Genomic DNA, 10,739 nt, shown 5'->3' with positions numbered 1-10,739 from the left:
GACCCAAATCCCTTTACAGCCAAAGAGGTACTTTTTGAAGTGTAGTCACTGTTGTAACATAGGAAATGCAGCAGCCCTGAATCGGGGACAGGGACTCGATAAAATTAACATAAGTAAAGCAACAGTAATGAAGAAAATAATAGCACTAAAGAGTGACAAATCCCCAGGACCAGATGGTTTCCATCCCAGGGTTTTAAAGGAAGTAGGTGAGCACATTGCAGATGCCCTAACTATAATCTTTCAAAGTTCTTTAGATTCAGGAACTGTCCCTCTAGATTGGAAAATTGCACATGTGACTCCGCTTTTTAAGAAAGGAGAGAGGGGGAAACCAGGGAATTATAGACCAGTTAGCTTAACATCTGTTGTGGGGAAATTGCTTGGGTCTATAATTAAGGATAGGGTGACTGAACACCTCGAGAATTTTCAGTTAATCAGAGAGAGCCAGCATGGATTTGTGAAAGGTAGGTCGTGCCTGACAAACCTGATTGAATTTTTGAAAAGGTGGCTAAAGTAGTGGACTGGGGAATGTCAATGGATGTTATTTATATGGACTTCCAGAAGGCATTTGATAAGGTCCCACATAAGAGACTGTTAGCTAAGTTAGAAGCCTATGGAATCGAGGGAAAAGTACGGACTTGGTTAGGAAATTGGCTGAGTGAAAGGCAACAGAGAGTAGGGATAATGGGTAGGTACTCACATTGGCAGGATGTGACTAGTGGAGTCCCACAGGGATCTGTGTTGGGTCCTCAATTATTCACAATATTTATTAACGACTTAGATGAAGGCATAGAAAGTCTCATATCTTAAGTTTGCTGATGACACAAAGATTGGTGGCATTGTAAGCAGTGTAGATGGAAACATAAAATTACAAAGCGATATTGATAGATTAGGTGAATGGGCAAAACTGTGGCAAATGGAATTCAATGTAGACGAATGTGAGGTCATCCACTTTGGATCAAAAAGGGATAGAACAGGGTACTTTCTAAATGTTAAAAAGTTAAAAACAGTGGATGTCCAAAGGGACTTAGGGGTTCAGGTACATAGTTCATTGAAGTGTCATGAACAGGTGCAGAAAATAATCAATAAGGCTAATGGAATGCTGGCCTTTATATGTAGAGGACTGGAGTACAAGGGGGCAGAGGTTATGCTGCAGCTATACAAAACCCTGGTTAGACTGCACCTGGAGTACTGTGAGCAGTTCTGGGCACCGCACCTTCGGAAGGACATATTGGCCTTGGAGGGAGTGCAGCGTAGGTTTACTAGAATGATACCCGGACTTCAAGGGTTAAGTTACGAGGAGAGATTACACAAATTGGGGTTGTATTCTGTGGAGTTTCGAAGGTTAAGGGGTGATCTAATCGAAGTTTATAAGATATTAAGGGGAACGGATAGGGTGGAGAGAGAGAAACTATTTCCACTGGTTGGGGATTCTAGGAGTAGGGGGCACAGTCTAAAAATTAGAGCCAGACCTTTCAGGAGTGAGATTAGAAAACATTTCTACACACAAAGGGTGGTAGAAGTTTGGAACTCGCTTCTGCAAACGGCAATTGATGCTAGCTCAATTGCTAAATTTAAATGTGAGATAGATAGCTTTTTGGCAACCAAAGCTATTAAGGGATATGGGCCAAAGGCAGGTATATGGAGTTAGATCACAGATCAGCCACGATCTTATCAAATGGCGGAGCAGGCACGAGGGGCTGAATGGCCTACTCCTATTCCTATTCCTATGTTCCTAGCCGTTTTGTGCACAGCAAGGTCCCACAAACAGCAGCATGATAATGACCAGATAATCTGTTTTAGTGATGCTGGGTGAGGCGTAAATGTTGGCCAAGACACTGTTATTTTGCACGCAGCAAGATCCCACAAACAGCAATGAAATGAATAGATGAGTAATCTGTTTTCTGGTGGTATAGAGGGGAATGTTGGCTGGGATACTGGGAGAACTCCCTACCGCTCTTCAGATTGTATCATGGGATGTTTAACAATCACCTGGGAGGGCAGATGGGGCCTGGGTTTAACGTTTCATCCAAAGGAAGGCACCTCCGACAGTGCAGCACTCCCTCGGTACTGTACTGACGTGTCAGCCTAGATTATGGATTCAAGACCTGGATTGGAAGGATATACTTATAGTAATTAATCTTTATTTTGTTTAGGAAAGGAGAAGAGCAATTTCTGTCTCAATGGCATCTCACACAAGTGATGCAATGATATGTTTACACTGTCACATCATGTGTTGATGAACAAATGAAAAAAAGCTTTTTTTCCAAACACTTTTCGTTGAATATGGTTGAATAATTTATTTTTCTGGAGTTTATGCTGCTGTTGTTTAATGTGATATTGATTGCAAGCTAAGAAGTGCATAGAAAAAAGATGTACTTCTTGATAAAAAGAAACAACAGTGATTCAGTAAAAGTATAGCAAAGTGAATTGCTATACTCAGAGGCAGACTCCACCCCCTCCCTGGCCACTGTCTGAGGCTGAATTAGATTTTTCGCAACCTCGGCATCCTATTTGACCCTGAGGTGAGCTTCTGACCGCATATCCGCTCCATCACCAAGACCACCTACTTCCACCTCCAGATCGCCCGTCTCCGCCCCTGCCTCAGCTCATCTGCTGCTGAAACCCTCATCCATGCTTTTGTCACCTCCAGACTTGACTATTCCAAAGCTGTCCTGACCGGCCTCCAATCTTCCACCCTCTAAACTTGAGCTCATCCAAAACTCTGCTATCCCACACCAAGTCCCATTCATCCATCGCTCATGAATGCGCTCACTGACCTACATCGCCTCCCAGTCCTCCAACACCTCAAATTTCTAATCCTTGTCTTCAAATCCTTTTACAGCCTCACCACCACCAGCCCCCCCATTTATTTCTGTAACCTCCTCCCGTTCTACACGCTCCCTCCCTCCAAACTCTCTGTCTCTTGGCTTATATTCAGGGTGGTTTTGGAGTTGACAGTCTTGAAGTTGTTCGTCAGCTTTTGGTAGTTTTCCAGCTTAGTGTACCTACACATTGCCTCTCTCTGTTTTTTTTCTCTTTTTTTTTCCCTGTTTGTTTTTTTGTTGAATGTGTATTCGGGGGTTCTGCAGGTGACACCTCTCTGTCTGAACACGGTGATTGCCTTGGCAACGGGCAGTTGCAGGGGCAGTCTGTAAACACCATGTATTGTTCTATATGTATAAATGCGTAGGCTTCAAGGAGCTCCTGAAACATTTACCTGAGGAAGGAGGAAGTCTCCGAAAGCTTGTGAATTTAAAATAAAATTGCTGGACTATAACTTGGTGTTGTAAAATTGTTTACAACTACCTACACATTGGCTGAATTAGCTGCTGTGCAAGGATGGAGTGTCTAAAGAGATACAATGAACAGGCAACAAAACTCAATCACATTAGAACAATTACTTCATTAACACTAAGAGACTGTGTCTCAACTTTAACTGTAAATTTAACATTCATACAACTTAACCAGAAACCATTGAGTGCTTTGAAATGTGGAATGTCTCCATTGTTGAGCGTCTCACATTGGAATCTCAAGCTGGCGTGGGTCCAATTGTTTGCAAGCAAGACTGTGTTGAAAGGTTCAAAGCACTTGTTAACACTTCAACCTCACCCTTCTCTCTCATGGATTCTCTCAATGCTTCAATCATATGGAATGATCTTGGACTCTGAGGCCTGGGATCATTTCCACATCAATCCATTAACAGCCTCATTGTCCATGTCACATAGTTTTGTGGTTGTTTGCCACATATGATCCAGAGAAGAAACAATTCTCTGACCCCTCCACGGATGATCTGCTGGATTTGTGAATTCCTACGTTCAAGATGATGGCTTTGAGGAATATAGGAACAAGAGTAGGTCATTTAGCCCCTCAGTGAGATCACGGTTGATCTGTGACCTAACTCCATATGCCCGCCTTAACCAAAGGTATGGGGCTAACAAAAATCTATCAATCTCAGATTTAAAATTAATTGAGCTAGCATCAACTGCCGTTTGCGGAAGAGAGTTCCAAACCTCTACCACCCTTTTCGTGTCGAAGTGTTTCCGAACTTCACCCCTGGCTCTAATTTTTAGGCTACGTCCCCCACTCCTAGACTCCCCAACCAGCAGAAACAGCTAAATGTCTTACTCTTGTTCATATGTTTCTCGAATGGACACTGATGATTTTGTTTTGAGAAATCAGAGACCTGATAATAATATAAAATCTGGTTATGTTGCTAGGGCTCCAGAGTGAGTCAATCAGGAGTGAGGATCTCATGGGCGGGGCTCCAGAGTGAGCCAATCAGACTGGAGATTCCCAGACCAGGACGTTGAGTGGGAGCCATGTACTCAGTAATATTGGTTCCAATGGTTGTGTGGAGTTGGCCAGAGACAAATAAGAACGGAATAGCAGCATTTACCAAATGTAAGACATTTTGAGAAAGATATATGTAACCTGCCAATTAAAAGGGATTGGAGTATTTCCATTTAAAGATTAATACCCCAACCCCATGTACACACAATTTTTCAAATGTTAAGTTCTTTTGAGGGGAAAAAAAGGTTATTTTAAGGCATCATTGAGTGATTAAAACATTTCACCCACACACCACTCACGTTCTGCACACATTTCTTGGCCATTTACAGAGCACATCCGGGGTGCTGCAAGGATCAGTGCTTGGGCCTCAGCTATTTACAATCTATATTAATGACTTAGATGAAGGGACTGAGTGTAATGTGTCCAAGTTTGCTGACGATACAAAGCTAGGTGGGAAAGTAAGTTGTGAGGAGGACACAGAGTCTGCAAAGGGAGATAGACAGGTTAAGTGAGTGGGCAAGAAGGTAGCAGATGGAGTATAATGTGGGGAAATGTGAGGTTATTCACTTTGGTAGAAAGAATAGAAAAAGAGTATTTTTTAAATAGTGAGAAACTATTAAATGTTGGTGTTCAGAGGAATTTGGGTGTCCTTGTACACGAAACACACAAAGTTAACATGCAGGTACAGCAAGCAATCAGGAAGGCAAATGGTATATTGGCCTTAATTGCAAGGGGGTTGGAGTACAAGAGTAAGGAAGTCTTGCTGCAATTGTAAAGGGCTTTGGTGAGACCACACCTGGAATACAGATTTGGTCTTCTTACCGAAGGAAGGATATACTTGCCTTATAGGCGGTGCAACAAAGGTTCACCAGATTAATTCCTGGGATGAGAGGGTTTTTCTATGTGAATGGTCGTGAATGGTGGTGGACAATTAAACAACTAACGGGAGGAGGAGGCTCTGCAAACATCCCCATTCTCAATGATGGCGGAGTCCAGCACGTGAGTGCAAAAGACAAGGCTGAAGCGTTTGCAACCATCTTCAGCCAGAAGTGCCGAGTGGATAATCCATCTCAGCCTCCTCCTGATATCCCCACCATCACGGAAGCCAGTCTTCGGCCAATTCGATTCACTCCACGTGATATCAAGAAACGGCTGAGTGCACTGGATACAGCAAAGGCTATGGGCCCCGACAACATCCCAGCTGTAGTGCTGAAGACTTGTGCTCCAGAACTAGCTGCGCCTCTAGCCAAGCTGTTCCAGTACAGCTACAACACTGGCATCTACCCGACAATGTGGAAAATTGCCCAGGTATGTCCTGTCCACAAAAAGCAGGACAAATCCAATCCGGCCAATTACCGCCCCATCAGTCTACTCTCAATCATCAGCAAAGTGATGGAAGGTGTCGTCGACAGTGCTATCAAGCGGCACTTACTCACCAATAACCTGCTCACCGATGCTCAGTTTGGGTTCCGCCAGGACCACTCGGCTCCAGACCTCATTACAGCCTTGGTCCAAACATGGACAAAAGAGCTGAATTCCAGAGGTGAGGTGAGAGTGACTGCCCTTGACATCAAGGCAGCATTTGACAGAGTGTGGCACCAAGGAGCCCTAGTAAAATTGAAGTCAATGGGAATCAGGGGGAAAACTCTCCAGTGGCTGGAGTCACACCTAGCACAAAGGAAGATGGTAGTGGTTGTTGGAGGCCAAGCATCTCAGCCCCAGGGCATTGCTGCAGGAGTTCCTCAGGGCAGTGTCCTAGGCCCAACCATCTTCAGCTGCTTCATCAATGACCTTCCCTCCATCATAAGGTCAGAAATGGGGATGTTCGCTGATGACTGCACAGTGTTCAGTTCCATTCGCAACCCCTCAGATAATGAAGCAGTCCGAGCCCGCATGCAGCAAGACCTGGACAACATCCAGGCTTGGGCTGATAAGTGGCAAGTAACATTTGCGCCAGATAAGTGCCAGGCAATGACCATCTCCAACAAGAGAGAGTCTAACCACCTCCCCTTGACATTCAACGGCATTACCATCGCCGAATCCCCCACCATCAACATCCTGGGGGTCACCATTGACCAGAAACTTAACTGGACCAGCCATATAAATACTGTGGCTACGAGAGCAGGTCAGAGGCTGGGTATTCTGCGGCGAGTGACTCACCTCCTGACTCCCCAAAGCCTTTCCACCATCTACAAGGCACAAGTCAGGAGTGTGATGGAATACTCTCCACTTGCCTGGATGAGTGCAGCTCCAACAACACTCAAGAAGCTCGACACCATCCAAGATAAAGCAGCCCGCTTGATTGGCACCCCATCCACCACCCTAAACATTCACTCCCTTCACCACCGGCGCACTGTGGCTGCAGTGTGCACCATCAACAGGATGGATGCACTGCAGCAACTCGCCAAGGCTTCTTCGACAGCACCTCCCAAACCCGCGACCTCTACCACCTAGAAGGACAAGGGCAGCAGGCGCATGGGAACAACACCACCTGCACGTTCCCCTCCAAGTCACACACCATCCCGACTTGGAAATATATCGCCGTTCCTTCATTGTCGCTGGGTCAAAATCCTGGAACTCCCTTCCTAACAGCACTGTGGGAGAACCGTCACCACACGGACTGCAGCGGTTCAAGAAGGCGGCTCACCACCACCTTCTCAAGGGCAATTAGGGATGGCCAATAAATGCCAGCCTTGCCAGCGACGCCCACATCCCGTGAACGAATAAAAAAAACGAAATTGAGTAAAATGGGCTCCTATAGTCTCTGGAATTTAGAAGAATGAGAGGTGATCTCATTCAAGCATAAAAGATTCTGAGGGGGCTTGATGGGGTAGATGCTGAGAGGTTGTTTCCCCTGGCTGGAGAGTCTAGAACTAGGGGTCAGTCTCAGAACAAGGGGTCAGCCATTTAGGACTGAAATGAGGAGGAATTTCTTCACTCAGAGGGTCGTGAATCTTTGGAATTCTCTACCCCAGAGGGCTGCGGATGCTCAGTCATTGAATGTATTTTTGGATTCCAAGGGAATCAAGGGATATGGGGATAGGGTGGGAGAGTGGAGTTGAGGTCAAAGATCAGCCATATTTTTATTGAATGGTGGAGCAGGCTCAAGGGGCCACATGGCCCACTCCTGTTCCAATTTCTTATGTTCTTATGACCAGTCCCATGACTTGTCCAGAATCTTCAACCACTATTCTCCACGGTCTAGTCCAATCAAATTGAGGTCCAAAGTTCAAGAGAACCAATTGGAGACACAATCCCAGACTTTCCTGAGAGATCCAAGGACAGATTGAGCCAATGGTTTAGGCTCTCAGCTTTACCCAAGGGAGTGGAACATTTAATTTGACTGAGAAACTGCTTTAACCCCTGTAGGAAATGATGGGATTAGAAATGTAATAATGGGAATAAGTTATTCATATTACGTGAATACATTTAACATGCACGAGTGCTCGAGAAGAATGACTTTCAATTAAAGTCTAGTTTAGAAAAGCTGTTTTAGCTTGAAGGAGACATTTTAAGTTAGATGTTATTTGCACAACTCCACTCAGACCCGCTGATCCAGTTCTCCAGTCTCACCACGGAGTGTCTGCTGCCACTAGCAAGCACTCCCATATTTAGCAACATCTGGCACTGGGAAGGACCTGATTGTACTGGAGATCCTTGCTGACAGTGACCTCTTCCAAACGTTCAGGCATTCCATGACTGAGAGAGGAGCTGGTACTGTTAGGATCTATATGTCTGCAGTGTCAGCCTTTCATCAAGGCTTCAGAAGGGCCATTGCAGGGTTTTGTCTCTCTCCACAATGGGCAGAGGCAGTGAGTGATGAGTGTAGCAGAGCTATTGGGATCTGTCTTTATAATTATAATTGTAAACAATTTTACAACACCAAGTTATAGTCCAGCAATTTTATTTTAAATTCACAAGCTTTCGGAGATTTTCTCCTTCCTCAGGCAAACGTTTGCCTGAGGAAGGAGAAAATCTCCGAAAGCTTGTGAATTTAAAATAAAATTGCTGGACTATAACTTGGTGTTGTAAAATTGTTTACAATTGTCAACCCCAGTCCATCACCGGCATCTCCACATCATTTATAATTATAGTTTGCAAAGTTGTAAGTATATTTCATTGAATTGTTCCACAATCTCTGATGTGTGCACTTCAGATTTCCTTCTCTTCCCCCCCTTCATTTTATGCCCCAGCAATGCTGGTTTGAGGTAACTTGGGATCCAACATTTTGTATCCAGCTGTCTTTGTTCCACTTTAAGACTGTGGTACAATACAACAGAATACCGTCCTCCCTTTGAAAGAGGCTTCTACAGAAATAAGAGGACTGGGGGAATGGTGACTTTTTTGAAGACTACACATGGGAGTTTGCACTTGATACACACACATGCCGAGTAGACTGTAGAAGCTTGACGTTTCCTGCCAATAGAAAGAAGAGCTGAGGCTCAGAACACACCGTCCTAATCACCACAGGGAATCGGCAACAGCACGCTCCTCAGCTCAAACATGAAAAATCTTGGACCAGTTTTTAAAGTTCTGATTGCACACAGAGACCTGCGCCTCCTAATGCCCTTCGCTGAAGCTGTGATTGTAGCTGGAGAATTTCTAAAAGAGTTATGGAAAAATAAGTCACAAACATGGAGGCAACGGGTCATAAAACAATCACATCCCCTCCCACAAGGGGCCAGCTTTATCCTGAAAATCTGGTGAGAGAAACCTAAATTCAACCATACAAGACAGAATAAAATGATATACACTAATGTGTACATGACACACCCTAAACTATACAGTGAAACATTTACACATTTATATTTTTAATATTTGTTCTTGTGACACTGGCAATACCCTAATGCCCATGCGTTGTTGGCATTAAACATCAACCATATGGTGTGGGACTGGTTGCCACATGTAGGTCAGACCAGGTAAGGGCAGCAGGTTCCCATCCCTGCAGGACACCAACGAACCAGTTGGCCTTTTACAATAATTCAGCAACTTTCATGATCATTTTTAACAAAATTAAATTTCACACCTTGCTGTGGTTGGATTTGAACTTTTAGTCGCTGGATGTGAACTGATTAGTCAGCCTGGTGTTAAGAGTTTTGGGAATCAGACATTTGAATGTTGTTTTGTCTGCACTGCTCCCCAGTCAAGAGGCTGAGGCTAATATCGAAGCAACTGTGTTAATCACCGTGTTTTCTGCTGCTTTGGAGTTTCCATGCTGTATAAAATCTCAAAATAAGCTTCAAAATCAACCACAGTGGCCCAAGGATTGTGGACAAAACTTGGCCGGGGGTTTGGTCACGCCTGAAGGGGGATGTGAGGTGAGGAACAGATGAGAATTCACCTATGATGGGCTCCTTCAGTCAATTCTCAATGTCCAGAATCTCTCGTGAATAGCCATTTTGGCAAGGCACTTATAGGGAAGCCTGCACACTCATTCCTCGACATGCAGACCTGCCTTTTGGAGCATCCACTGGTTGGAACTGCTTTGTCACAATACGCTCATCAAAGCGAGCATTTGTTTTGCATCCAAAGTCAACACAGCAGCTGCAGTCAGAGTTTCTTCTCTACTGTCCCAACAACATGCCTTCAATCTCAGGGCTTCTTCCACTGTACCAGTATCAGACCGCCACATCCCACATCAGCCTCCTTGTCCCCTTTCTGAACAGCGATGCCAAATTACGCTTTATGGCCAGTTCTGCGCTACGGACTTGCTACTGTACTAGGAACTGATTGAGCTCATTCTATTTGGGATTCTGATGGGACAGATAGTTAGCCCATCAATCTGGGCTCAATCCAGGCCCCTGAGGTGAAGAATGGAAGATTATTATTCAGGGAAAACTGACTTGCATGACAAGAAGTCACAGATATCCATTGGAACGAGTTTAAGATACAGATCCCAAAAATTGAGGATTCCCTAAGTTATAGTTTAAGGAAGACGAAAACTGCCACTTTTGGTTGCCGAGTGCTGAACTGCTTTCGTCAGTCTCCTTAAATTCACCTAATATCAGATTTAACCCACTCACCCTACATAAAGCACCAAAACCACCACTTCTAAAGCATCAGCCAGCAGCTTCCGGTGGTAACAGGGCACCATGCATTCTGCTGGTGTTGCACTGAAGGCAAGGGTATTAAAATGACTTTCTGCAGAGTTCAATTTAATCGAGTACACACGGTTCATTTTCATGTTAACTCTAAAATAAATATTTGCAGAGAACAGATACGAGCGCGCAAAAAAAATAACAAATTAAAAGAGCAAAGGGAAAAACTGGCAAACCGTCTAAGGGGAAGGAACTGGGGAATATAGAGTAATGCACATTAAAAGGCATCGGAGATTACAAACAAATGTGCAACTTTTCAAAAACCAAAACCGTCACAAAAGTTGAGCTGGCCGGGAGGGAGAAGAGGAAGAAACGACGAATACACAGGTCCAGCGGCATTTTATATACATG

The sequence above is a fragment of the Heptranchias perlo genome, chromosome 22 (genome assembly GCF_035084215.1).
Source record: "Heptranchias perlo isolate sHepPer1 chromosome 22, sHepPer1.hap1, whole genome shotgun sequence".
Classification (NCBI taxonomy): Eukaryota; Metazoa; Chordata; class Chondrichthyes; order Hexanchiformes; family Hexanchidae; genus Heptranchias; species Heptranchias perlo.
Note: the sequence above shows the minus strand (reverse complement) of the source record.